The sequence below is a fragment of the Durio zibethinus genome, chromosome 17 (assembly GCF_047325235.1).
Source record: "Durio zibethinus cultivar Kanyao isolate XHJ-2024 chromosome 17, ASM4732523v1, whole genome shotgun sequence".
NCBI lineage: Eukaryota > Viridiplantae > Streptophyta > Magnoliopsida > Malvales > Malvaceae > Durio > Durio zibethinus.
In genome coordinates this window covers 20,500,756-20,526,480 of record NC_143178.1, presented here as the reverse complement: position 1 = coordinate 20,526,480, position 25,725 = coordinate 20,500,756, and the positions used below count along the sequence as shown (strand labels likewise).

General features: G+C 29.1%; 1 pseudogene across 1 annotated transcript; it reads left to right on the top strand.

Annotated features, from left to right (window-relative positions):
• The first annotated feature begins 751 nt into the window (after positions 1 to 751).
• On the top strand, positions 752 to 2,895 carry LOC111283140 (U-box domain-containing protein 38 pseudogene; annotated as a pseudogene). The gene has a single exon (XR_016329292.1). The product of XR_016329292.1 is annotated as a U-box domain-containing protein 38 pseudogene (transcript).
• Positions 2,896 to 25,725: the final 22,830 nt, after the last annotated feature.

Genomic DNA, 25,725 nt, shown 5'->3' with positions numbered 1-25,725 from the left:
ATATGTAAAATTAATAAAAAAATCTACATTCATATAAAAAATATAAAAATGATTTTAATTTTCATTTTACTAATTTTCATATAACATAAGTGTTTCTTTTTTATTAATTTTATATATAGATATTTCTTTTTTATTACATAGAGATTAATTGTTATATATTAATAAATAATATTTATATTTTAATAAATATAAATACTAATAATTTATAATTATTTATTAGTTATTGTTTATTATATTTATTAAATATAAATATTATTTCTAACTATTAAAATATAGAAGGTGATTATAATAAAATGTTAAGTAATTTCATTTCTAACTAATAATTAACTGTTCTATAAATTTTATATTTTATATTTTAAAATTTATAATTTTATGATTGAATTATTAAATTATAACTTGAATTAAAAGTTTAAATTTTTAATTTTAAAAATATTTATATTTTTATAATATTTTTTATTAAATTGATAATCGACTCGATTGATCCATGTTTGAACCATTAATTTAGTGTTCTAGAACTTTAAATAATTTAATATTTGATTTGATAACTGTGATTATTACTTTTAATATTAATGTAAAATTAAAACCTTGGAGATAAAACAATTCAATTGTCATTCTCTTTTCGAAATTTTTTTTACATTAAAATGCATTTAATGATAGTAATTTAATGAAATTAAATTTTTATTTTTAAATTAGATAAATCATATTAATATATTTAATTAATGATAACTAAAAATGTTATTTTTTTTATATAAATTAAGCAATTATTATTGAAATAAAGATATGAATCAGTATTTCGTTTAATGACCAGTCAACTTTGCGATACCTTTGACCCTAAACTAAAAACAAAAAGAAAAGCGAGTCCATCAATGCCAAAACAAGACATCCCTACCGACCGACCCTGCCTGATCTTTACGAGAAAAAGTGCATAGCCTTGAAAGCTTTTTCAGTTTCTCAGCTTCCGACTCCCTCAACTTCACAGCTCACATACTCGGCCTCCCTCCCTGCCTTCGCTAAAAGAATCTCTCAGAAATTGAACAACTTTTAGCTTTCTTCTTTTAAATATGGGAGGAAATGGAAAGCACAGATGGAAAATTTCATTTTCCAGTCGTTCCAATTCTTCATCACCAAAGCATCCAAATATCCAACCTCCACCCGAATTCCTCTGCCCAATTTCTGGGTCTTTAATGTTCGACCCCGTTGTAATCCCCTCCGGTCAATCCTTCGATCGAATTTCCATCCAAGTCTGCCGTGACCTCGGCTTCACCCCAACTCTACCCGACGGCTCTACCCCCGACTTCTCCGCCGTTATTCCAAACCTTGCCGTCAAATCCACCATCCTTACCTGGTGGCGCGACCACCAAAACCTAGACCCTGCCCCACCCGATTACACCTCTGTCGAGAAAATCGTCCGTACCAAGATTCAAGAGCAAAGTCCTTCCACACTTTCTTCGGGTCCCGATTTTCGGGTCTCCGAAAGGGAACTCCTGAAAGCTGTTGCTCAAAACCCACCCGTTTTATTCTCACACGCGGCCACCGAAATAGGTCCACGTGTCAACAATACTTTCTGCTCCACCCCGTCGTCTTCCGATGAATCCGTTATCGTAACTGCCGGTAGTCCCCACACGCCGTTACCACTCGCCACCCGCCCCGCGTGTTTCTCAACTCCCGGCTCTTCATTTTCTTCCATTGAAATCATCGAATCTGAAACTCCAAACCCTAATTCCCATTCTTGTTCTTCGCCGGAGGAACAAGAGCTGTTCTTTAAACTTAAAAGTTCCGACGTGTTCGAGCAAGAAACAGGTTTGATTTCGTTAAGGAAAATCACGAGGACTAAAGAAGAAGCTAGGATTTCTCTTTGTTCTCCTTGGCTACTCTCTGCCCTCCGACCTTTGATCATTTCCAAATACAGCGTTGTTCAAACCAACGCCATAGCTTCGCTTGTTAATCTTTCATTGGAGAAATCGAACAAGGTCGTGATCGTACGGTCAGGATTTGTTCCTCTTTTGATTGGTGCATTGAAGGCGGGATCCGCTGAGGCGCAGGAGCATGCTACCGGTGCGCTTTTCAGTTTAGCTTTAGAAGATGAAAATAAGATGGCGATTGGGGTTTTAGGGGCGTTGCAACCGTTGCTTCACGCGCTGAGATCGGACTCCGAGCTTACTCGGCATGATTCGGCACTCTCTCTTTACCATCTTTCTTTGATTCAGTCAAACCGAGTTAAATTAGTTAAACTTGGCGCCGTTTCGACTCTGTTATCGATGGTGAAGTCGGGGGATTCGGCGAGTCGGGTGCTCCTTGTACTGTGTAATTTAGCTGCGTGCACGGAGGGTAAGTCGGCGATGCTGGACGCCAATGCGGTAGCGATATTGGTGGGAATGTTGAGGAAAAGGGAGTTGGTATCCGAGGCGACTCGGGAGAACTGCGTTGCCGCGTTGTTTGCACTGAGTCACGGCAGCTTGAGGTTCAAGGGGCTGGCAAAAGAAGCGAGAGCCGTGGAGGTTTTACGGGAAGTGGAAGAGAGAGGGAGCGAAAGGGCCAAAGAAAAAGCGAAAAGGATTTTGCTGATGATGAGAGGAAGAGAGGAGGAGGAAGATGAGGAGATTGATCGGGAAGGAGGAGCTTTGGAATCGGGTGGACTCAGGCGGACTCGGTACCGAGTTAGAGACGCCTTTGGTGCAAATTCTACTAATTTCTAGTTCTTGACATTTCGTGGGTTGTATAAATGTAATTAATGATGATTTTATTTTTATTTTTTGAACATTGGAGGAAACTTAAATTACTCGTGTGAGAAAAAGGTTTTTCATTTTTGTTCATGATTTGGGATGTGATGTGTACATGTAAATTTCTGTCGGGGTTTTAGATTTTGGTAAAATCTATAGAAAAATCAATTTTATGTGGGGCGTTTCATTTTTTTTTTTTTTTTTTTGTGCTTGCTGTGTTTTGTTTTTCCCCTTAAATCTCTACTTTTTTTTGGTACCTAAAAATTTAGCATGCGGATAGATTTTCTCATTAGTATATAAAAGTTTAAGGTGAGAAGATTTTATTTCAAATAGTATGAAATATATATCTATTGAATATACAAATTATTTTAAAAAACCAGACAATAAAGTCGATTTTAAATAAATATGCTATCTCTGCCAACTTAACCATTCTCCATCTGCAATTCTAAAGCTTTGATACTGAACAATGAATATTTGTTGCAAATAACTGAACTGGTTTATAAGTATTTGGCCTCTTTTAATGACAATCATCTGTAATAATTCTTACTTAAAAGCATTGAAAATCAAACATCATATCAGTTTCAGCAACGTGGTGTCGCCGATGTTTTAGGATAGTTTGACGTGATGCTTGGTTCATCGTCCTCCAATAAAAACCTAGGCTCCACTGCCAGTTGGTTAACACTGAAGTCTTGCTCTCTTTCGTCTCCAAAGTAGTCTTACATTTTTGTAAATTGGGATGTGATTGATCACCAACATTCTGCTGGTCGTTAATGCAAGAATTAATATCACAAATAATTTTTAAATTATAATAAATATTTGATATAATATATAATTTAAAAATTTTTTAATATAATATTTAAATTATAAATATATTAATTAATATGATATTTATTTTTATTGTTAACTTTCAATAGTAATGCATAATTGATAAATAATTTTTCTTTAAATATTATATTAATAAATTTATAATTTAAATATTATAGTATAAATTTTTTAAATTTAAATATTACATACATATTTTATTATGATTTAAGAGAATTCCAGACATTACGCCTTGATACAATTACGTTAACATGGACGTTAGCTTCCTCCAACTGTCAAGACAAAGTCTTTAGTGTGAGATATCCTTGTTTGATTTGTTCTAGTCTTGCTCTGTTTTAAGATTTGTCATTTTGGAGAATAACTGATTAAACATCCATTTCAATGACAGCAATACTTTTTACTATTTCATCACATGCCCCGTTTGATTTAATTTTTTTTTAGAAAAAAAAGATAAAGGTTAATGTCATGTGAATTTCTAAATTATAATAAAATATTTAAATTTAAAAATTTTTAATATAATATTTAAAGTATAAATATATTAATTAATATAAAATTTGGATGATTATTTATTTGTTATGAATCACTATTTGAAAGCAACTATATTATAAACAGGGATATTAATCTTATTTGTACTCAACATAGAACTTAATTTTTCACTCTAATAGGGATGAAAATGGGTATCACATAGTATATGGAGATTGAAATATATATAATTTTAAATTTTTATTAAGTACAAAGACAGGAATAGGAATGGATAATATATCATCCATCCTGTATTCATACCCTACATATATATTTATATATTTATATATTTAATAAGTAAATTTTTTAGTAAATAATATAAATATTATTATTTTAAATGAATTAAATTAATATATTTTATATATTAATATATATTTATAAAAAATTACATAAATATACAAGATAAAAATAAAAAAAAAGCTAAAAAAATAAAATTTAGTTTTTAGTTAAAAAAAACTATGGATATTGGGATTATCCATATCTATTATAAATTCACAAAAATGAGGATGAAGATAAATTTAAATATCCATTGGGTATAGATATGAGGATAATATAATATAAAAATTTAGATATGGGAATGAATACTTTATTTTACTCATACCTTATCCATTGACATCTTTAATTATAAGTGAATATCACTTTAATTAATATATTTATAATTAAAATATCACATTAAAAATTTTTAATATTTAAATATTATATTAAAAAATTTTAAAGTTTAAATAATATATCAAATATTTTACTGTAATTTAAAGGTTATTTACAATATTAACTCAAAAAGACAATAATAGTCTACATTGGATCTAATAGGATTATGGGTTTATGGTTCAATTCTCTTCGGTTGTGGGCTAAGCCGAAGCAAAAAGGATTTAGTATAAGGAGGCAAAGTGGCAAAGATTTTCCAGTTTCCAGTGTAAAAGGTAGTTTCAAGGCTCAAGCTGAGGGGGAATAGAAGTTGGACAATCATCATTCATAGGTTAATTTTTCTTATTTGTAAACTCAACTTTCATAAATGCAGCCCTCTTAAGCAATAAAGACTACTTGGACAATCATCATTCATCAGGTTAATTTTTCTTATTTGTAAAATCATATGAATTTGAAGCTACCAATATTTCTTCTTCTTTTTTTTTTTTTTCTTTGGATAGGTTATTAGTATAAAATAATGGTGATTTGATCACCAATAATCTTAAATTATTATGTTTGGTGCAATATTATAAATCATTATATTTGGTATTACATAAAAAATAAATTATGAAATATAAAATTTCTAAAATAACCTTATAAAAAAGTAAAAATTAAATATTTATTAAATCAATAATTTATAAAATAGTTAAATATTATTTTATAAATAAATCAATTTTGATTAAAATAATTTCTAAAAACTTATTAAAATTCATTATATGTTTTTAATTAATAAACATTTATTCAACTGTAACAAAAAATCCTTTTTTAAAATAAGTGATTAGAAAATTTGATTTTTGAAAATTTTTACTAGTAAGTTTCTTGAGATAATGTTACTAAATTTTTCATTAAGATAACTTGGTCAAAAATAACATTGAAAATTTTTTTTTCTACGATGATAAAATTTTCCATCCTTTAAGATCATATTGTTCCTCAATGTAGTGATCTTATTATTCTAGTGATTTCGGATCACTACCACATAAGATTTCTAAATTGCTATAAAAAAAAGCGATAAAATTATCAAGTGTAGATTACTATAACTTTTAGACTGCTCACCCCATACCAAATGCTCTTAGATTAATTGTTCTTTTTTCCTTTTAAACTTTTCTCTTTTTACCCTTTTTCTTTTAATAAAAAATATAAATTTGATCATTCTTGTATGAGCTAATAACACGTGTAGTCCCTAAACTTTAGGCCAGATTCTATATTGGTCTCTAAACTTTAAAAAGTTCTAATCAAGTCCTCAATTGCCTAAATGCATGTCAATGTGGTCCTTTCGTCTACTGGATTGTCTAAATTGATGGTAAATTTTACGTGAAATGACACATAATCTATATAAGTTGTATTACGTGAAATTTTTTATTGTCCACTAAGCAAATTAAAAAGTAAAAAAAAAAATGTCCACTAAAAAAATTAACCATCTAAAAAAAAGAAACTGATCAAATCTTGTCAATGTTTCGGGTGTTGAAAAGAAAGAAAGGAGCTGAAGGTTGAAAGAGATGAGCTATGAGTTGCCCTATGGAAGATATAGGCTTGTAAGAAACTATTATAATTTTTTGAGTGTTGAAGAGGAAAAGAAAGGAAGTTTGAAAGGGAAAAACTGGGAGTTGAAAGTGAGGAACTGAGGGTTGAAAGAAGGAGTTGAGGTTTGAAAGGGAGGAGTTATAGGTTGCCATATGGAAGATATAGGTTTGTTACCTATTTGTCGTTATGGTTAACAAGATCAAATTAGGACATCATGGACTGACACTAACCCAGGTAGTTGGTTTTTTTGTTGTAATAACTATGGGGTAAGAACACAACATTCTATTTTTTTTATTAATTGAATTTAGGGTTTTGACAACACAACAAATGTGCAATGAATTTTGAATATATAAACAAAACACAACTATTGATTTTGAATTTTGTAGATATTTAAGAACATAACAAATTAAAGTATATATATTTTTTAATATAGGTAGCAAGTAGCAATAATGAATAGCAAATTATTATTTTTATGATTTTTATTTCTTTTAATTAGTTTTTTTTTTATTCCTTTAATTTGGTGATGGTTTTTGTTTAAATTTGTAACAACTTGGTGCATGTGGGTTTTTTCAATGGTGTAATCCTCTAATAGATGAACACAGCCAGGTAGTCATTCTTAGTTTATTAAGGAGGTTGTGAAGAATGGAATACCAAAATCTAGTCCCTTCAGATAATGCAAACAACAACAATTGCAAAAATAAAAACTAGAAGTGGATTATAATGTGTTTGTTTATTGTTATTTTGTTGTTGTTGTTGGAAAGAAATTGAACAAAATTTAGTATATTGTTTAAGATAATTGGCTTGTAATATGTATGTTGTCAATTGGAAGCTGTTTATGTTTCTAAACTTGCATATTTTATGTAATATGAATATGTTTCATGGGTATTAATGCAAGTTTGTTCATAAAGTTGCATATTTGTAAACTTGCATATTTTATGTAATATGATTATGTTCACATCAGAATCAATGGAATGATTCTAAGGAATAGAACTACAAGCAGTTGACTACTGTTTGGTAGCAACAAGTTTGTAGAACACTTTCGTAATTAATGACTACTATTCACATACATAAGTAATAATAACTCTATTTTGTAGAAATGACTACAAGTTTGTATAACACTTATATACATAAGTAATAATTTCATATTTTCATTTCCAATCGCAACAAAATATAAGTTTGTACATGTAAACACCTTATTTTGTCTAGGGTTAATTTTCTAAGATAATTTTATTTATTTATTTATTCGCTTGGGTTTTGTTAAATTAAAAAAAAAAAAGTTTGATTTAGTTTGAAGTTTAGTGTTTTAGTTGAAAAAGGGAACGTATTGGGTTGAGAGGTGGATTGGATTAAAAAATCCAAAGTTGAATTTGATTAGGAGATTGAAACAAAAAAAACCTTCTCCTATTGTGATTTGGATTAAAGGCCTATAAAAAAACCCATTGGAATTCATAGGGATTCACAAACAATTAAGAAAGAATAAAAAAATATAAAAAAAAAGTAAGAAAAATTCTAGTAGTAATTTTTTTTAAAGTTTTGATTTTGTTAAGTTTTGAAAATCTCTTCTTGGTCTTGGGTTGAAATTTTCTATAGAATTCAAAGAGGGTTTAGATGACAATCAACGACAAAAGGTGGAATAGTAAGCAACAAGTTGTTGGATTTTGGAGAAATAAATGGGGTTATTGGCTGGAAGCATAAAAATGGGAAAGAAGCTAGAGACTTCCAATAGAGTGGAAAAGTCAAAAAGTTGGGGCCATTTGTTTGATTCAAAAGCTTTGGGTTTTAACCCAAAATTTGGTAATTGTTTTTTTTTTCTTTTCAATTTTTCACTTGCTTGTATATTTATTTATTTACTTATTCATATGTCACATGTTAGAATTTTTAGATTAGGAATATATTTATAGATTATTTGAAAGTAAGTAAAAATTGAAAATTTTAATTTTTAAAATGAAAAATGATGAAAATTTAAGAAAATTATGAGTGTATAATTTCCTTAGAAATTTTTAGGTGAGAGAACTTTTTTAGATTCGGTTAAGGCATTGGAGGATTTAGAAATTAGTTTCAATGTCATAATTTTTATTTATTTCTAATTTGGAAAATCAAAATTGAAAATAAATTATGGTGATTTAATTGCATGATTATTTAAATTATGATTACATGATTATTGTATTTTATTGAATTGTGTATTTTTATTTTATTGGATTGAAATTTTACTATGTATTTATATGTATCTCTTTTTCATAAAATATTTAATAAATCCGATGAAAAAATCTCTTCAAGGAAACAAATGTGTTACTTGAATACTCTTGAGGTGATTTTTAGGGGTTCAACCAAAATGTTGGAGAAAACCTAAAAATTTATCCAATATTAAAATGAATTAGGAATAAGAGACCATTAAATTAAAGCCTTAAAATAATTTAAGATTAATTGGTACAAATTTGTGGGTATTGTAGAGGTACTATAACCTTCATTGCATGCAATCGAACTCCTGAACCCAATTCTGTTTAGAAGATCAAAACATATTCTTTTTAGGGACCTTTTAGTTTACACTTACGACAACCTTAGAAATGATAGATTCACTTAGGTGGCCAATCACACTTAGTTAAAAAAAATTGGTGGTGACTTAATGTTTTGTGTCTAATGGGTTAGTTTTTGGACTATACATGTTATGACAATTTCATGACTCCACTAGAGACTTAGAAAGTTGAGCTAGTTTTTAATCTTAGATTGTTTCAAGCTTTATTTGGATGGTCTTAATGAACTTATTTTTGTTATATTTCTTCATGTTTAGTAATTTGTTTGTTCGTTGTGTTTCATTTATCTATTTGAACAACAAAGTTTGTTAAATTATTTCTTATGTTTTTTACCACACACTGCACATGTATTTCATACATAAACTCTTTACCCAAGCTTTGTCTTCTTTTAAGAGGAAGCAAGTATCTACACTTTTGTAAGGTGATAATTTTCATGTGACCTAGTGAAAACTCTTATTCAAATTTAACCTTTTCCATTTGAAGCCTATCATGGGTGAAGATTGGGGTGCTTCATTAGTTTGTAATGGACAATGATGTAGGAAATAATTTGAAAACCGTTAGATTATCAAAATATCCTAACCCTGCATATAGAATAACCTAAGAAGCCAACCTTAGGTTAAACCCATATCCATCCAGTATTAGTATATAACCTAAGATTAAGACACAAGAAGGAACTTTTGTAGTTTCATTTGTATGAATTTTGTGATGAAGGTGAAAGAGTTTGGGTTTATTTAGTCTTTCATGTGTTGTTATGTGGCAAATATTAACACATTCATACATTTATCCATTCATGCATCATTGAATTTTTATGTATCTAGCATCTAATGCATGCATTCATCCATTCATGCATCATAAAATAGTCACGTTAACCTAGGCAATCATTTATGCATTCATGCATCATTGAATTTTTATGTATCTAGCATCTAATGCATGCATTCATCCATTTGTGCATCATAAAATACTCATGTTAACCTAGGTAGTCATTTATTCATTCATGCATCGTTGAATTTTTATGTATCTAGCATCAAATCATGCATTCATCTATTCATGCATCATAAAATAGTCATGTTAACCTAGGTAATCATTTGTTCATTCATGCATCATTATGGAGAAAACATTAACTCATGCATCCATTCATATAGTCACCATTAAATTATTATGTGCATGCATTTATTTATCTATTCATGGATCATTGAATTGTTATGTATCACATTCATTACATACATTCATCTATTCATTTATGCATGTAGAGAATTTTTCTAATAAGTTAGGATGATTCTTGGCATCTAGTAACATATCATCCTAATTATGGTAAAAAGGTTCAAGGATAACTTAATCATAAAAAAATTTTGAGCAGCCTACTCATCATTGTTATAACACTCACATTCAAGCAAAGCTTATGGAGTAGGAACAAGCTAGTTGAATTGAACAGGTTGAAAAGGCCTAAATAGAAATCAAATGAGAGTTGGAAAAGATTATAAAGATGCTTAATCGGATGAACAAAAGAAAAAAAACTCCCACTTTGCCGGTTCACCCATTCAAAAATGAAAGAAAAGGTCAAGTTGTGATCTATAAGGGGTAAGAATTTGGAAGTTTCGCTCCACATTACCATCACCTAATGCATCAAGCCCAAGTTACAGCAGCCTATTATCATCTAATGCCAATATTAGTCTTCCAACTACCTTTTTAATCACTTATATATATGTATAGCCTTGCCACTACTCTAGTTGCAAGACCAGACAACCAAGTAAGTGGTTCGAAGAGATCTCAAAATAATCAAAAAGAGTTTGTATTGATTCAATCCCCATGTTATATACTGAGATATTCCTAAAACTTGTTAAAATTTACCTGGTAGCATATGTTCAGCTAGAACTGTTAAAGTCATCTTATCCCAAGTGGTATGATACCAATGCCACTTATGATTATCGTAATGGGAACATGAGGTATTCAATAAAAAGTTATCTTACTTTTAAGTATAAGGTACAAAGTTTGATTAGAGCAGGCTTGGTAAGTTTTGATAAGCCAGATGGGTTAAACATTGGTAAAAACACTTTATTTGATCACACAGGGGCATAATTTTAGGAATGACAAGGAAAGTTGAAGCGGTTTGAAGCTACTTGTCATTTTAGGATTTTTTTTGGAGTAATGCTAAGATTTCTTTTATGAATTAGGATTTCATTTTATTTTTTTATCATTTTAATAAAAGTGACAGATATAATGCATTTTCATGACATTTTTTTTCATGTAAATCACCATTATATGCTCATATCTTTTCCTATACCCATTCTCAAATTTCAAACAGTGAATGTTTAGACAATAATGATTATAATATAGGATTCAATTTTGAAAAGTCATTCATATTGATAAACTTGATCTATACAGATTGTAGACACCCATCTATGTCCAAGGTCGATTTCCATCATTATCATTACTTTTTTTATTAGTATTATTTTTTATTATTAATAGTATAGTATAGTATGCTCTTATTATTAATATTATTGTAGCTTATTATAGTATAGTATAGTATAGTATAGTATTATTATTATTATTATTTATTTCTTTTTTATTTGTTTTTCCTAATCGACGACTAAAGAAACTAAAATTAGGAATTGAATTTGATCAAAGGGTCAATCAGAACCCAAATCAAAGGATTTCTAATCAATCCAAGAAATTAGCAATGAACATAGACCTAAAAGTGAGGTTTGGGCATAATCCAATCTCAGAATTCAAGCCTGGGATTAGTTCTGTCTGTTTCCTAAAATCTGTTTTAATAATGCCTATAAATTAAACACTGGATCAATGAAATGGGACATTAGAAAAAAAAAAAGCTTTGGAAAGATTTTGGGTTTTGGTTTCAATTGCTAGGATTTTTTGGGTTCTAGAATTTTGGATAAGGATTGTTGGGGTTCAATTTGAAGTCTTCGGATTAGATTTAGGTTTCTAAGGTTTGAATTAGGATTCTAGAGAATTTTTAAAAAAATATGGGCAAATATGAAATAAATTGAAAATTTTGGGTTTTTCGAAAAATCTGGGTTTGGGATGAATTTTTCAGTGGAATATGAATTTTTCAGTTGAATTTTTCGATAAGGTTTGAATTTTTATGTGGGATTCTGATGACTTTTCCAAAAATTGGCTGGTTTTCCATTTTTCGATTGAATTTTTTAGTGACTTTTTTAGAAACCAGTGGGTTTTCTAGTTTTCGGTTGAAGTTTTCGGTAGGTGTTTTTGGATTTTTAGAAAGAAGGCAAAGAAAACTAAACCTAGAGAGGAGGGAGCATAGAGCGTCTAAGGTCTAAAATGCTAAGCTTGGCCTTTATACTAACACAAAATGGTGTCGTTTTGGACAACCTAGGATCTGCACATAACCTGCTAACCCGCACGTCGACCCGCGTATTAACCTGACCCGAATCGTAGGTTTTTTTTTTCCATTTCCATTTTTATTTTTTAATTTCATTTTTGATTTATTTTGTTATCTTAATTTTTTATTTTTAGCTTTTTAATTTTACTATTTTTTTTAGAAAACAGAAGAAGCAAAAAAAAAAAAATCTTTTCTAAAAAGTTTTTTTTTTTTAAAAAAGAAAATAATAACTCTTTTTCAAATAAAAATCCTTACAATATAAATTCATGAATTTTACCAAACTATTAGAGAATTTTCATGAATTTAATTTTTTAATAAAATCCACCAAACTATTGAGAAATTCTAAAAATCATTTTTTTCAAAAAAATAATAATAAAAATAATTTTATCCTTCAAACTATTGGAGGATTGCTCCAATCTTATCAAACTATTGGGAGACTTAATAAATTTTTTCAAAAAGAATAAATTTTTATAAATCTTTTTACAATAAAATCTCACAAAACTATTAGGAGATTTGCTTTAAAGTAAGTCCTATCAAACTATTGAGAGACTTAATGAAATTCTCAAAATATTTTCAAATCTTTTTACAATTAAATCTTACCAAATTATTGAGAGATTTGCTTTAAAGTAAGTTTTACTAAACTATTGGGAGACTTTACTATTTTTTTAGATTAAAATAAATTAATAAATCTAATGATAGAGCCTTTTAGAATGTGACACTTATCTCCATGAATACTCTTGAGGTGATAGAATTATCTTAAATTGCTACCAAACTATTGGAACAATTTTAAGACTAATTTTTTAATATTAAATAATTTGGTAAATTACAAATATTTTTAAGGTTTGGATAATCTAAAATCAAACTAGTACCATCCTTTGGATATGCGCTGTGGGGGTGCTATAACCTTCCATATGCGTAACCGTACTCCTAAACCTAAACTTTGGTTTCTTAGATAAAAAATATACTATTTAAAGATACCCAAGTCAATCTTAGGACTTTTTTTAAAATAGGACATATTCAATCAAGTAGTCAATCACACCTAAATAAAAAAGATTGGTGGCGACTCCTCTAATCTATATCTAATGGTAGGTCCATGAATTATACATTACGATAGTTTGGCAACTCCACTAGAGATATCAAAAGTCAAGCTGGTAAATTATTTCTTATTATCCAAGCCTTGCCTAATAAATTCAAAATTTATTTTTTTTTATTTTTTTTCATTACTTATGTTTGTTTTAGTTATTTCTTTACTTATTGTATATATTTGTCATTCATTTGTTTGTACATAACATAAAGCTTTCCACCCGAGCTTTACCCTTAAGAGGGAGTGAAGTACCTATGCCCTCATGAGATTTCATGTCTCCACATGGGCTTACAAAACACTTCTATTCAAATTGAACCTTTTTTCGCTCGAAGCTTATGATCGACGATGATTGAGGTGCTTTACTAGTCTATGATGGACAATGATGTAAGAAGCAGTTTGAGAACCTTTTAGAAATAATCCAAGCCACATATAGTTAACCCTAAGGGTCTAAACTTAGATAGAGCCATGCCTTCCCCTGTGTTAGAAAAACCTAAATAAGATAGATGATTGGATGTTTGTTTTCACATATTTTTTGTATTTATTTGTATACTAACCCTATATGTTGGTCTTTATATATTATTCTTACTAATCTTTTTCTTTATCATGCATTCAGATCATAAGGAATATTTTCCACAAAATATTTTTAACAAAAAAAATCTCAATTACATCTATAAAAAGCCTAGGCATATTTTCTACTAGCCTAAAAAGAGAATTTGAAGAGTTGAAGCTTGCAAACAAAAGGCTAAAAATGGAAGTCTAAACACTAGAGTAAGAAAAGGATGGGTGGAGAAATTTATGCATTGACCTTAATACAACAAGGTCATTCACTAATCAGCAATTGGCCCAATTATTATAAGAAAACAGATAATTGTAAATAAAACTATAAAAAAGAGATGCAATTCTCTTTGAAGCCCAAAAGCACATCCTGATGCTAAATAGAGTAGTGGTAAGAATCAGAATACAAATGAAGGCCATGGCTAAAGAATGTGAGCAACTGAATGAAGCACATATGCAAAAACATAACCGGTTAAAGTCTTTGTGGACAAAATCATGGTGGTTGTTTACAAAGCCAAAGACATAATGGAAGAAATTGAAAAATGGAAAGCAAGGGTGCCATCAGTGGGAGCATATGGCCAAAAATTGATAGATTTCCTTAATGAAGTGCAAAGCTAGTATCGACAAGCCATGGGTTTTTTTTCCAGTAGTTTTAGACTTTTCATGGATGTAATATTAGATTTGGTTAAAAATAACTTTTAATTCAATAAAGATGTTCTTTGATAACAATTGCAATGTGGTAAATTTTCTTTATTATATTCATGCATTTTTGCTTTAGTATTCATTCTCATGTATAATTTGAGAGTTCTATGACATCATTTTTAAACTTGTATATTGTAAAAAATCAAGGTTCAAAGATAGCTCAACACAAATACTACACTCGACTAGAGCCAAAAAAAATTAAGCAAGATAATACAGACCAATTTAAGAGGTTAGAAAAGGCCTAAGAAGTAATTAAGGGAAGGCTAAATAACATTTTTAAAGCTTTAAAAAGATAAAAAAAAGAAAAATAGTAGAAAAAGACATCTCACATGAAGATACTGAGCCACTGTATCCTTCAGGCTTTGCTTCACATCAGGCTTAAACATTTCCAAGCTTTTCGCAACAATAGACCACTTTCACAAATTACAATCAAGGGAATATTCAAAGCTATACCAATCTTGTCTTCATTCAAAAGGCAGATGAACCCATCCAAATTTCCAAAATGGATAAAACCAAAGAAAAAGTGAAGTTACAGAAGACTGTGTCCTCAAAAGATTCAAAGATCGATCAACCTACGAGTATGATTAAAGAAATACTACAGGCTATAAAAGGCATTGATTTTTATGGATCCATGGATACTGCCAACCTTTGTTTAGTTCCAGATGTTATGATTCCTTCGAAATTCAAGGTATCAAAATTTAAAAAGTATGATGGTACCAAGTGCCCTATTACACATAACATAATATATTATCACAATATGGCGGCACATGCCATCAATGAAAAATTGCTCATGCATGTGTTTTAAGACAGCTTAACCGGATCTGTTATAAGATGGTATGTTCAGCTGGACAAGACTTATAAAAAATCATAAAAAGATCTGATTAGATCTTTCATCAACCAATATCGCCACATCATAGATATGACTCCAGATCACTTTTCATTATAAGGGATGGAGAAGAAAGCATTTGAGTCTTTCAAGGAATATGCCCAAAGATGGTGAGATGTCATTACCTAGGTACAACCTTTTCTAATAAAAAAAAATAATACTATTTGTCAGCACTCTAAAGTCACTCTACTATGAGAAGATGATAAGAAACGAAGCTAAAAATTTTGTTGACAAGGTGATTTTAGAGGAGATCATCAAAAATGCAATCAAATTGGTAAATTGAAAGAAAGAGAGTTTTTTACTACTAAAAAGATGCCTAAGAAAAAAGAAAGTGAAACTCAAGCTATGAGTTTCGATAGGCAGCAATCCAGAAACTATCTTCAACTAACCTATCTCACATACCATTTTTTTGTAAGTTATGTCTTTGCTGTATTCTACCAATTAACTCTATGATCTTCTTATCTATCCCTTTTTAGACCTTTAATTCATCCCACTACCCTAATAAGTGGTATGTAATAATCACAGAATAAGGAAAAGCCTACATTTGACCTTATTCCCATGAGTTATACTAAACTATATCAAGAGCTTTACAAGAACCATATGATTGCTCCATTTCTTGTAAAACCACTTGAACCTTTCTATCCTAAATGGCATGACTTCATTGTTCACTGTGATTATCATTTTGGGGTGGTAGGCCATTCCACTGAAAATTGTGTCCCTTTAAAACGTATGGTGCAAAGTTTGATCAAAGAAAGGTTGATAAATTTTGATACCGATGGAAACACTACATCCAATGCCAGTGGTAACCCATCACCCAATCATCTAGGGGCATAATTTTGGAAGAGGTTGATTGAAACTACTTATCATCATAGACTACTTGAGAATATGGATTTTTTTTATGTACTTGGATTTCATTTTATTTTTCATCATTTTAATAGTGACATGCTTGATGCATTTTCATGATTTTTTTTTATGTGAATACTTATTACTTATTTTACCTTTTCATACCTTTCTTATTTCAAATAACGAATGTTTAGATAGTTATGATAATAATTCAAGATTTGACTTTGAAAACACCATTGATAAATTTGAGATTATTGATCTATTGGGACTGTTGAATAAAATGACAAATCTGCGAAAGATTTTCAAAAGTGATGCAATATATGATTCTTGTAATTTTTCATTCATAAATCTGTTCTTAATCAATAAATATTCTTATTGAGAGTATTCATGTTTGAAATAAGAAATGACCATCTTTCTTCTATCCTTCAAAAAATAAAAAAATCATATAGGGGGCAAAGTTTGAAAAACTTATTTTTCTTAGTGATTTTAGGGGCAAGGTCCTTTTGTGCTCAAGTTTTTCTTGAAAAATGATGAAAAAAAATAAAAAAAAATTGATGACGTAAAATGCCAATATGCTTTACCAAAAAAATAAAGAATAAGAATAAAAAAAAAATTGATGGAACAAAATCTCAAAATACTCCACATGAAAAAATTATCCTTGGTTTAATTACTCTGCAAATACAATTTAGGCATGTTTTATCCATTTCTTTTATAACCCTTTACCTTAGCCTATGTTATGTCTTTTAAAAGTTCATTTTGATCAAATATGAATACTCGATTTGGAGAGTCATGAATTAAACTAGGGCAGGCTTACTGTTGGATTGTTTGAAGCTTTAATCGAAGTGTCATTGATGGATCAAATAATAAATGGGAAAGAGATGTGCCAAAAAAAATGAAAAAATTAAAAAAAAAAGTTTTTTTAAAAGAAGACTTAAACTGAAAACCTGAAAGGGTAGTTTAAGTAAAGATGAAGACTCAAAAAAATAACTTTATGTGAATATCCTAAAAAAAAGGATGATGATTGGCTCAAATATTGAATATATGTATTTTTGAAATATGATTATGAGTTTAAGTTCAAAATTCTCTAAACAATCGTTATTTTGGATATCGTATCCTATTTGAGTAATCACAGCATTTTACCTTTGTTCATCTTTAAGTTGTTTTTTACCATACCTTTTGTTCTTTCAATAATAAAAAATAATTTTCCTTATCCTTCACCAAATGAATATTCCCTGAATGAACTAAAAAAATGTATCATAGCTGTCACTAATTTGAATTATGGTAAATAAATGAATGATATTGTACGTAAAAAAATTTTTCATTCTTTTGAAAAAAGTCTCAGATGAGAAGAGTGAAAGAAGCTTGAAAAGATGTTTAAAAAAATGGGCAAACAAGATGACCCAAGGTTGAATCCAATGATAAATTGGTTGACACAACCTGTGAGTTATGACCAGATAAGAAAAATGACATAGATCAGTTGTCAAAATTTACTCTGAGACTATTAACACTGAAAAGCTAAAAAAAACTAGTGGAGTCTTGAGAACCTTATCACCATAATTGAAATTTCATGACATCAGCATTGTGTTTACATTTGCATCCTAGATAGGCCATGCATTTGTAACATCACATTATCACTCATTCCGATCTCGACTCAATCCAGATCATTTTTTTGATTCGTAGTTTCATCTCAGTCATTTATCTTTGACATCAACTCGATCTTGGTCGCTCTATCATTTAGACTCACGGTATCATCTCAATCATTCGATCTTGGCTTAGTCTAGATCATTTTCTCAACTCACAGTTTCATCTTGATCATTCATATTCGACCTCGACTCAATCTTGATCACTTTATCTCTTAGACTGGTGATTACGTCATGGTTATTCGATCTTTACTTAGTTCATATCATTTTTCTAACTCACAATTTTATCCTAGTCATTCATCGTTACCTCGACTCAATCTTGATCACTCTATTTTTTAAACTCACGATTTCAACCCAATCATCCAATCTCGACTCTATCTAGATCATTTTTTTATTCACGATATCATCCTGGTTATTCATCTTTGACCTCAACTTGGTCTTGGTCACTTTATCTTTTAGACTCATGATTTCATCCCGATCATTCGATCTTGGCTCAGTCTAAATCATTTTCTAATTTATGATTTAATCCCAGTCATTCATCTTTGACATCGACTTGATTTTGGTCTCTCTATCGTTTAGACTCACAGTTTTATCCCGATCATCCAATCTTGGCTTAGTTCAAATCATTTTCTTAACTTGTAATTTTATCCTAGTCATTCATCTTCGACCTCGACTCACTCTTGATCGCTTTATCTTTTAGACTTCGATTTTATCCCAATCATCTGATCTCTGCTCAATCCAAATAATTTTTTTGACTCGTGATATTGTTCCGATCATTCATTTTCGACGTCAACTTAGCCTAGTTGCTTTATCTTTAGACTACGATTTCATCCAGTTCATTGGATCTTAGCTTAGTCCAGATCATTGGATCTTGATCATTTATCTTCAACCTCGACTAGGTCCTGGTCATTTTATCTTTAAGCTTGCGGCTTCATCCCAATCACTCAATCTAGATCATTTTCTTGACTCGTAATTTTATCCTGGTCATTCATTCGATCCTGGTCACTTTATCTTTAAACTCACGGCTCCCTTCAAGTCATTCGATCTCGATTTAGCCTAAGTCATTTTTCTGATCTACTGTTCAATCCCAGTCATTTCTACTCACTAATTTGATTTTTGGAATAGAATGGGTGTCTATGTCTTTGCATAATCTCTGTCTAATAGAGATGTGTAAAGAGAGATAGCTGTAGACACTCATCTGTGTCCGGGGTCAATTTTTATCATTATCATTACTTTTTTTTATTAGTATTATCTGTTGTTATTAATACTACAGTATAGTATGCTCTTATTATTAATATTAATATTATTATTATAGCTTATTATAGTATAGTATTATATTATTATTATTATTTATTTCTTTTTTCTTTTCTTTCCTAGTCGATGACCAAAGAAACTGAAATTGGGAATTGAATTTGATCAAAGGGTTAATCAGAACCCAAATCAAGGGATTTTTAATCAATCCAAGAAATTAACAATGAAACTAGACCTAAAAGTAAGGTTTGGGTAGAATCCAATCCCAAAATTCAAGCTTGGGATTGGTTTTATCTATTTCCTAAAATCTGTTCTAAGAATCCCTATAAATTGAACGTTGGATCAAAGAAATGGGACACTAGAAAAAAAAAGCTTTGGAAAGATTCTGGGTTTTAGTTTCAGTTGCTAAGATTTTTGAGGTTTTGGAATTTTGAATAGGGATTGTTAGGGTTTGATTTGAAGTTTAGATTTAGGTTTCTGGGGTTCGAATTAGGATTATGGAGAATTTTTTAAAAAATCTAGGCAAATCTAAAAGAATCTAAAAATTTTAGGTTTTTTTTTTTGGAGAATCTGGCTTTAAGATAAATTTTCGAATGGAATAGGAATTTTTCAGTTGAATTTTTTGGCAGGATTTGAACTTTTTGGTGTGATTCCAGTAACTTTTCCAGAAACTTATAGGTTTTTCAGTTTTTGATTGAAGTTTTCGGTGGGTGTTCTTGGGCTTTTATAGAGAAGGTAGAGAAAACTAAACCTAAAGAAAGAGGGAGTAGAAAGTGTCTGGGTCCAAAACACTAAGCTTGGCCTTTATATTGACCCAAAATGGTGTCGTTTCGGACAACCTAAGATCCGTGTGTGACCCGCTAACCTGTGCATCGACTCACGCATTGACCCGAATCGTAGGTTTTCTTTTTTCATTTTCATTTTTATTTTTTGATTTCATTTTTGATTTATTTTATTATCTTATTTTTTTTATTTTCAGTTTTTTAATTTTACTATTTTTTCTTTCTATAAAACAGAAAAAACACAAAAAAAAATCTTTTCAAATAAGTTTGAAAAAAATAAAGAAAAATAGAAATAAAAAATCTTTTTCAAATAAAAATCCTTACAAAATAAATTCATGAATTTTACCAAACTATTGAAAAATTTTCATGGATTTAATTTTTTAATGGAATTCACCAAATTGTTGAAAAATTCTAAAAATCATTTTTTTCAAAAAAAATAAGAAAAAAAATAATTTTATCCTCCAAACTGTTAGAGGATTGCTCCCCAAATTAAGTCTCACCAAATTATTGGAAAACTTAACAAATTTTTTCAAAAAGAATAAATTTTTATAAATCTTTTTACAATAAAATTTTATCAAACTATTACGAGATCTACTTCAAAGTAAGTCTTACCAAACTATTGGGAGACTTAATGATATTCTCAAAATTTTTACAAATCTTTTTACAATTAAATTTTATCAAACTATTAGGAGATCTACTTCAAAGTAAGTCCTACCAAACTATTATGAGAATTTACTATTTTTTTGGATTAAAGTAAATTAATAAATCCGACAATAAAACCTCTTCAGAGTAGGACACTAGTCTCTATGAATACTTCTGAGGTGAGCGAATTATCTTAAATTGCTACCAAACTATTGGAATAATTTTAAGACTAATTTTTTAATATTAAATAATTTAATAAATTACAAATATTTTCAAAGCTTGGATAATTTGAAATCAAATTGGTACCATCATTTGGATGGGCGCTATAGGGGTACTATAACCTTTTCTATACATAACCATACTCCTGAACCTAAACTCTAGTTTCATAGATTAGAATCTACTACTTAAAGATACCTAAGTCAATCTTGGGACTCTTCTTTAAATATGACAAATTCAATTAGGTGGTCAATCACACCTAAATAAAAAAAGATTGGTGGTGACTCCTTTAATCAATGTCTAATGGTAGATCTATGGATCTATACATTATGATAAAAATTAGTTGAACAAGTTGTGTAAAGAAAGTTCAAAAGCAAGTTGAGAAGATTATTTGACCATTCATTGAAAAGCAAAATAAAAACATATAGTCCTTTATGATGATTTATCCATAAGACAAGTTTATGCTTAATAAATAGTTTTTAAAAAAAGTATTCATATTTGAGATGAGAAATTGCCATCTTTCTTTACCTTTAACAAAAAGGAAATCTATCTATTTGCTACCCCTTTAAGCCTATTATGATTTAAAAAAAAAACTATTAACCAAGGATCATCCTCCACATAGAGGGATACATTTTGGAAAAGATTTTCTTATTAAAAAAAAATCATAAAAGGTCTTAAGGATGAATATTGAAAAAACCTCTTCATTAAAAGAAAGGAGAATGCCACAAATGATTTGAGGGGTAAAGTAGAAAAAGCTCTTTGTGAATAAATTATTTTTAAAGAGAAAATAATGAAAAATAAAAAAGATAAATAAGAAAAAATGAAAAGGAAAAAGAAATGTGAAGAAATTATTAAGAAATGGGGCATAATGCTAAGTTGCTTCAAACAAAGAAATAATCCTTTGGTTTACAACCTTTCAAACACATGTTTTGAGCCTATTTTATCCTTTTTTCATAACCCGTTACCTTAGCCTGCATTACATCCTTTAAAAGTCTATTTTGGTCAAATATGTATGCTTGAATTGAAGAGTTAGACATTGAACTAAGGCATGCTTGTGATAGGACAATGAGACTATGATTTGTTTTAGTATTTTGGGATTGGTTTGAAATTAGATGGGGATATCAATAATAAAAAAGTGAGAAAAAGAAATGAAAGGAAGAAAAATGAGAAAGATGTGAAAAATGAAAAAAAAATAAAAGATGAAAATGAAGAGAAAATGAATACTCAAATTGAAAACTAAAAAGGGCGATTTGAATATAAAATATTTGAGTTGAAAAGATCAATGTTATTTTACAATTCTACTAAACTACGGTAAGGTTTGATGAGCTCAAAATGATTTAAAAATTCAATGGAATGAGTTTTTAAGAAAGAATTCTAAAGTAGAATTTAAAATTGTTTAAATATTCATTATTTAGATGTTGATATCCCATTTAAATAGTCACAGTAATTTACTTTTCTTCATATTTTATTTTTTTTACTAGATTTTTTTTATTCTTTTCAATAATGAATACCTATTTCCTCTCATTTTTCTTGTTCTTTATCAGTTTTGCATCCCTATAATAAATTAAGAAAATATATAATTGCATTACATTAGTCATGAATTAAAATGATGGTAATAAATGAATGATAATATTCATAAAAGATTTTTTCATTCCTTTAAAAGGAAATTCAAGATGACAAAGGCAAGAGAAAAATGAAATTAAAAAGGCAAAAAAAGCTTGAGAAAATGTTCTATAAATTTGGACTTCTCGAAGAGATCATTTTTTATAAGCTAAAAATTTGAATAGTAAGATTATGCAAAAGATTTGCCTAATTTATAATTAAACATCATAATTCGACACTATATTGCCTAAAGATGAATGGGGTAGCAAAGGCTGCAAATAAAAATATAAAGAGGATTTAAAAAAAAATTACTGTACTTATAAAAATTGGCATAAGAATTTACCTTTTACTTTACATGCCTACAAAATTTTAGTCCATAATTCTACTAGAGTCACCCTATTTTTATTAGTGTATAGGATGGATACATTGTTTCCTATTGAAGTTGAGATTCTTTTTTTAAGAGTTTTTAAGGAAGCTGAATTAGAAAAAGTAGAATGGATATAAGAACACTATCAATAGCTAAATTCCATTGAGAAAAAAGCTTTACGACACTTTGCCATGGTTAGCTATATTAGAAAAGAATGATAAAAAGGTTCATCCTTGTCATTTTTGAGAAGGTGAATTGGTTCTAAAGAGTATTCTCACAAGTTAGGATGATAATAGAGGAAAATAGACACCAAATTAGAAAAGTCTATATATGGTGAAAGAAGCATTTTTGAGAAAGGCATTGATCTTAACAAAAATGGATGGTGATATTTTGCTTAACCCAATAAACTCTAATGCTGTGAAAAAAATATTGCATTAAAAAAAAAGAAAATGGAGGACTCAAGGTGAAAACTAGAAAAGAACAGCTTGAGTTAAAGGCAATATGTCTAAGTTGAAAAAAATGAAAAGACAACTTAGATATGGGAGAAAGTGTAACATCACTTGAGAATCTTAAAATACAAGGGCAAGGATGGTTTAATGGGTTTTAAAGGATTAAAAAATCAGTTGGATAGGTTTTTGGGAAAAATCTTAAATTTATTTGTCATAGTTATTGATTTATTTGGCAAGTTGCGTCTCTATTCAAACATTTACCTTAATAACTTGATTGAATTGTTTACTTATTACCAGATTTGTTACCCATTTTCTTAATATGAAGCATTTTTCTTTCATTAATTAAAAGAAATGGACGATTACATTGCATTTACTATTGAAATGATGATGAATAAATGAATGATAACATGAAAAATTCCTATGTTACTTTGAAAAAGATGATTAAGATGAAAAGAAAGTCAAAGGCCTAGTGAAACATTGGTACTTAAGATTTTTAGCCTTTTCAAAGAAGAGATAATGAAAAATGAGATTGGATGATTAGATTAATTAGAGATCGTGAGGCAGTTATGATTACATAAGAGATAAAAAAAAGAAAGATTTGTGAACTTAAAAAATGAAGGCACTAGAATGATCTTGAGAACTTTTTTACCACAATTAGAGTTGCATTCATAAACATTGCATTTATGCATTCCATTCATAAACATTGCTTTCATGTATTGCATTCATAAACAATTCACTCATGTAATTTGTTTGGTAGGAAGTTATGATTTAGGGTCATGAAATGGTGAGAATGTGAAATATTTTTACTTGATGATAAGTTTTTCCAAAGATGAGATTTTAATCCTCAATGGAGGATAATTTTCAAAGATAAAATTTTGATTCCTGATGAAAATTTTTTGAAAAATAAGTAAGATAATAATCCTTGATTTAGCAAATATTTTACAAAAATAAAGCCTTTTAATGTGCTTTTGATCCTTATATGTTTGTGAAGATAAAGTTTGAAACCTTTAAATAAAGAAAATGATTTTAAGAAAAGCTGGTAAACCTTGGTTAAAGAGCTTGTCCAGTTGTTAAAGTTTCATAACATCTATTTAGAGGAGTTTTTTCACTATAAGATGATAATCTCTTATCTGAATCCTTAAGACATGGAATTTTAGATTTGAATTTTTCAAATGAGAATATTTGAATCTTTGATGTGAATCTCTAAGATTTTCAAATATGAATATTTAAATCCTTGATACGAATCTTAAAGAGTTATATAAATTTTAAGAACCTTTTGGTGAGAATCTTGAATTTTTTATTTGAATATTTGAATGAACTCCTGATTTTCTTTAGATAAGAATCTTTTTTATATTTTCAAAGTTGTGGAGCCTTTGTTTATTGGAGCGTTTTAGTGTTAAGATTTATAAGACCTCCAAGCATAGTCTTTAAGTCTTCTAGGTAAGATTTATAAGTCCTTCAGGCTGAATGTTTTATATTTTTCAAAAGTTGTTGAACCTTTGTTTAGATGAGCCTTTTATATTTTTCAAAAGATGTTGAGCTTTTGTTAAAAAGAGCATTTTAAAATTTTAAAAAGTTATTGAACCTCTGTTTAGATGCGCCTTTTATATATTTCAAAAGTTGTTGAATCTCTGTTGAGAGGAACATTTTATATTTTTCAAAAGTTGTTAAGCTTTAGTTGAGAGAAGCCTTTTATATTTTTCAAAAGTTGTTAAGCCTCTATTGAGAGTAACATTTTATTTTTTTTCAAAAGTTGTTGAGCTTCTGTTGAGAGAAGCCTTTTATATTTTTTAAAGTTATTGAGTCTCTATTGAAATGAGCCTTTTATGTTGTTCACAAAGTTTGAGTTACTGTTTAAAATAATCTTTTCCAAAAAAAAAAAAAGTCGAGTTGATTATCTGGATATGTGACCTGTTTATGTCTTTGCATAATTCTTGTTTCACAAAAAATGCATAAAGACGGACAATTGTAAATACCTCATTTTATCTAAGGTTAATTTTGTAGAATAATTCTATTTATTTATTGACTTGGGTTTTGTTAAATTAAAAAAAAAAAGAGTTTGATTCAGTTTGAAGTTTAGTGTTTTAATTAAAAAAGAGAAAGTATTCCTAGATTAAAAAAACCTATAAAAAGACATCATCGCAATTCATAGGGATTAGAAAACAATCAAGAAAGAATAAAAGAAGATTAGAGAAAAAAGAAAGAAAAATTCTAGTAGTAGTTTCTTTTAGGTTTTGATTCTGTTAAGTTTTGAAAATTTCTTCTTAGTCTCAAGGTGAAATTTTTTGTAGAATTCAAAGAAGGTTTAGGTAAGCAATTGATAGTAAGAGGTGGAGTAGTAAGCAATAGGCTCTTGGATTTGCATAAAGAGAAGGGGTTGTCGGTTGTAAGCATAAAAAGGGGAAATGAGTTAGAGACTTCAAAGAGAGTGGGGAAGCCGAAAAGTGGGGGCCATTTATTTGATTCAAAAGCTTTGGGTTTTATCCCAAATTTGGTAATTGGTTATTATTTTTTTTTCTTTTCAATTTTTTCACTTGCATATATATAT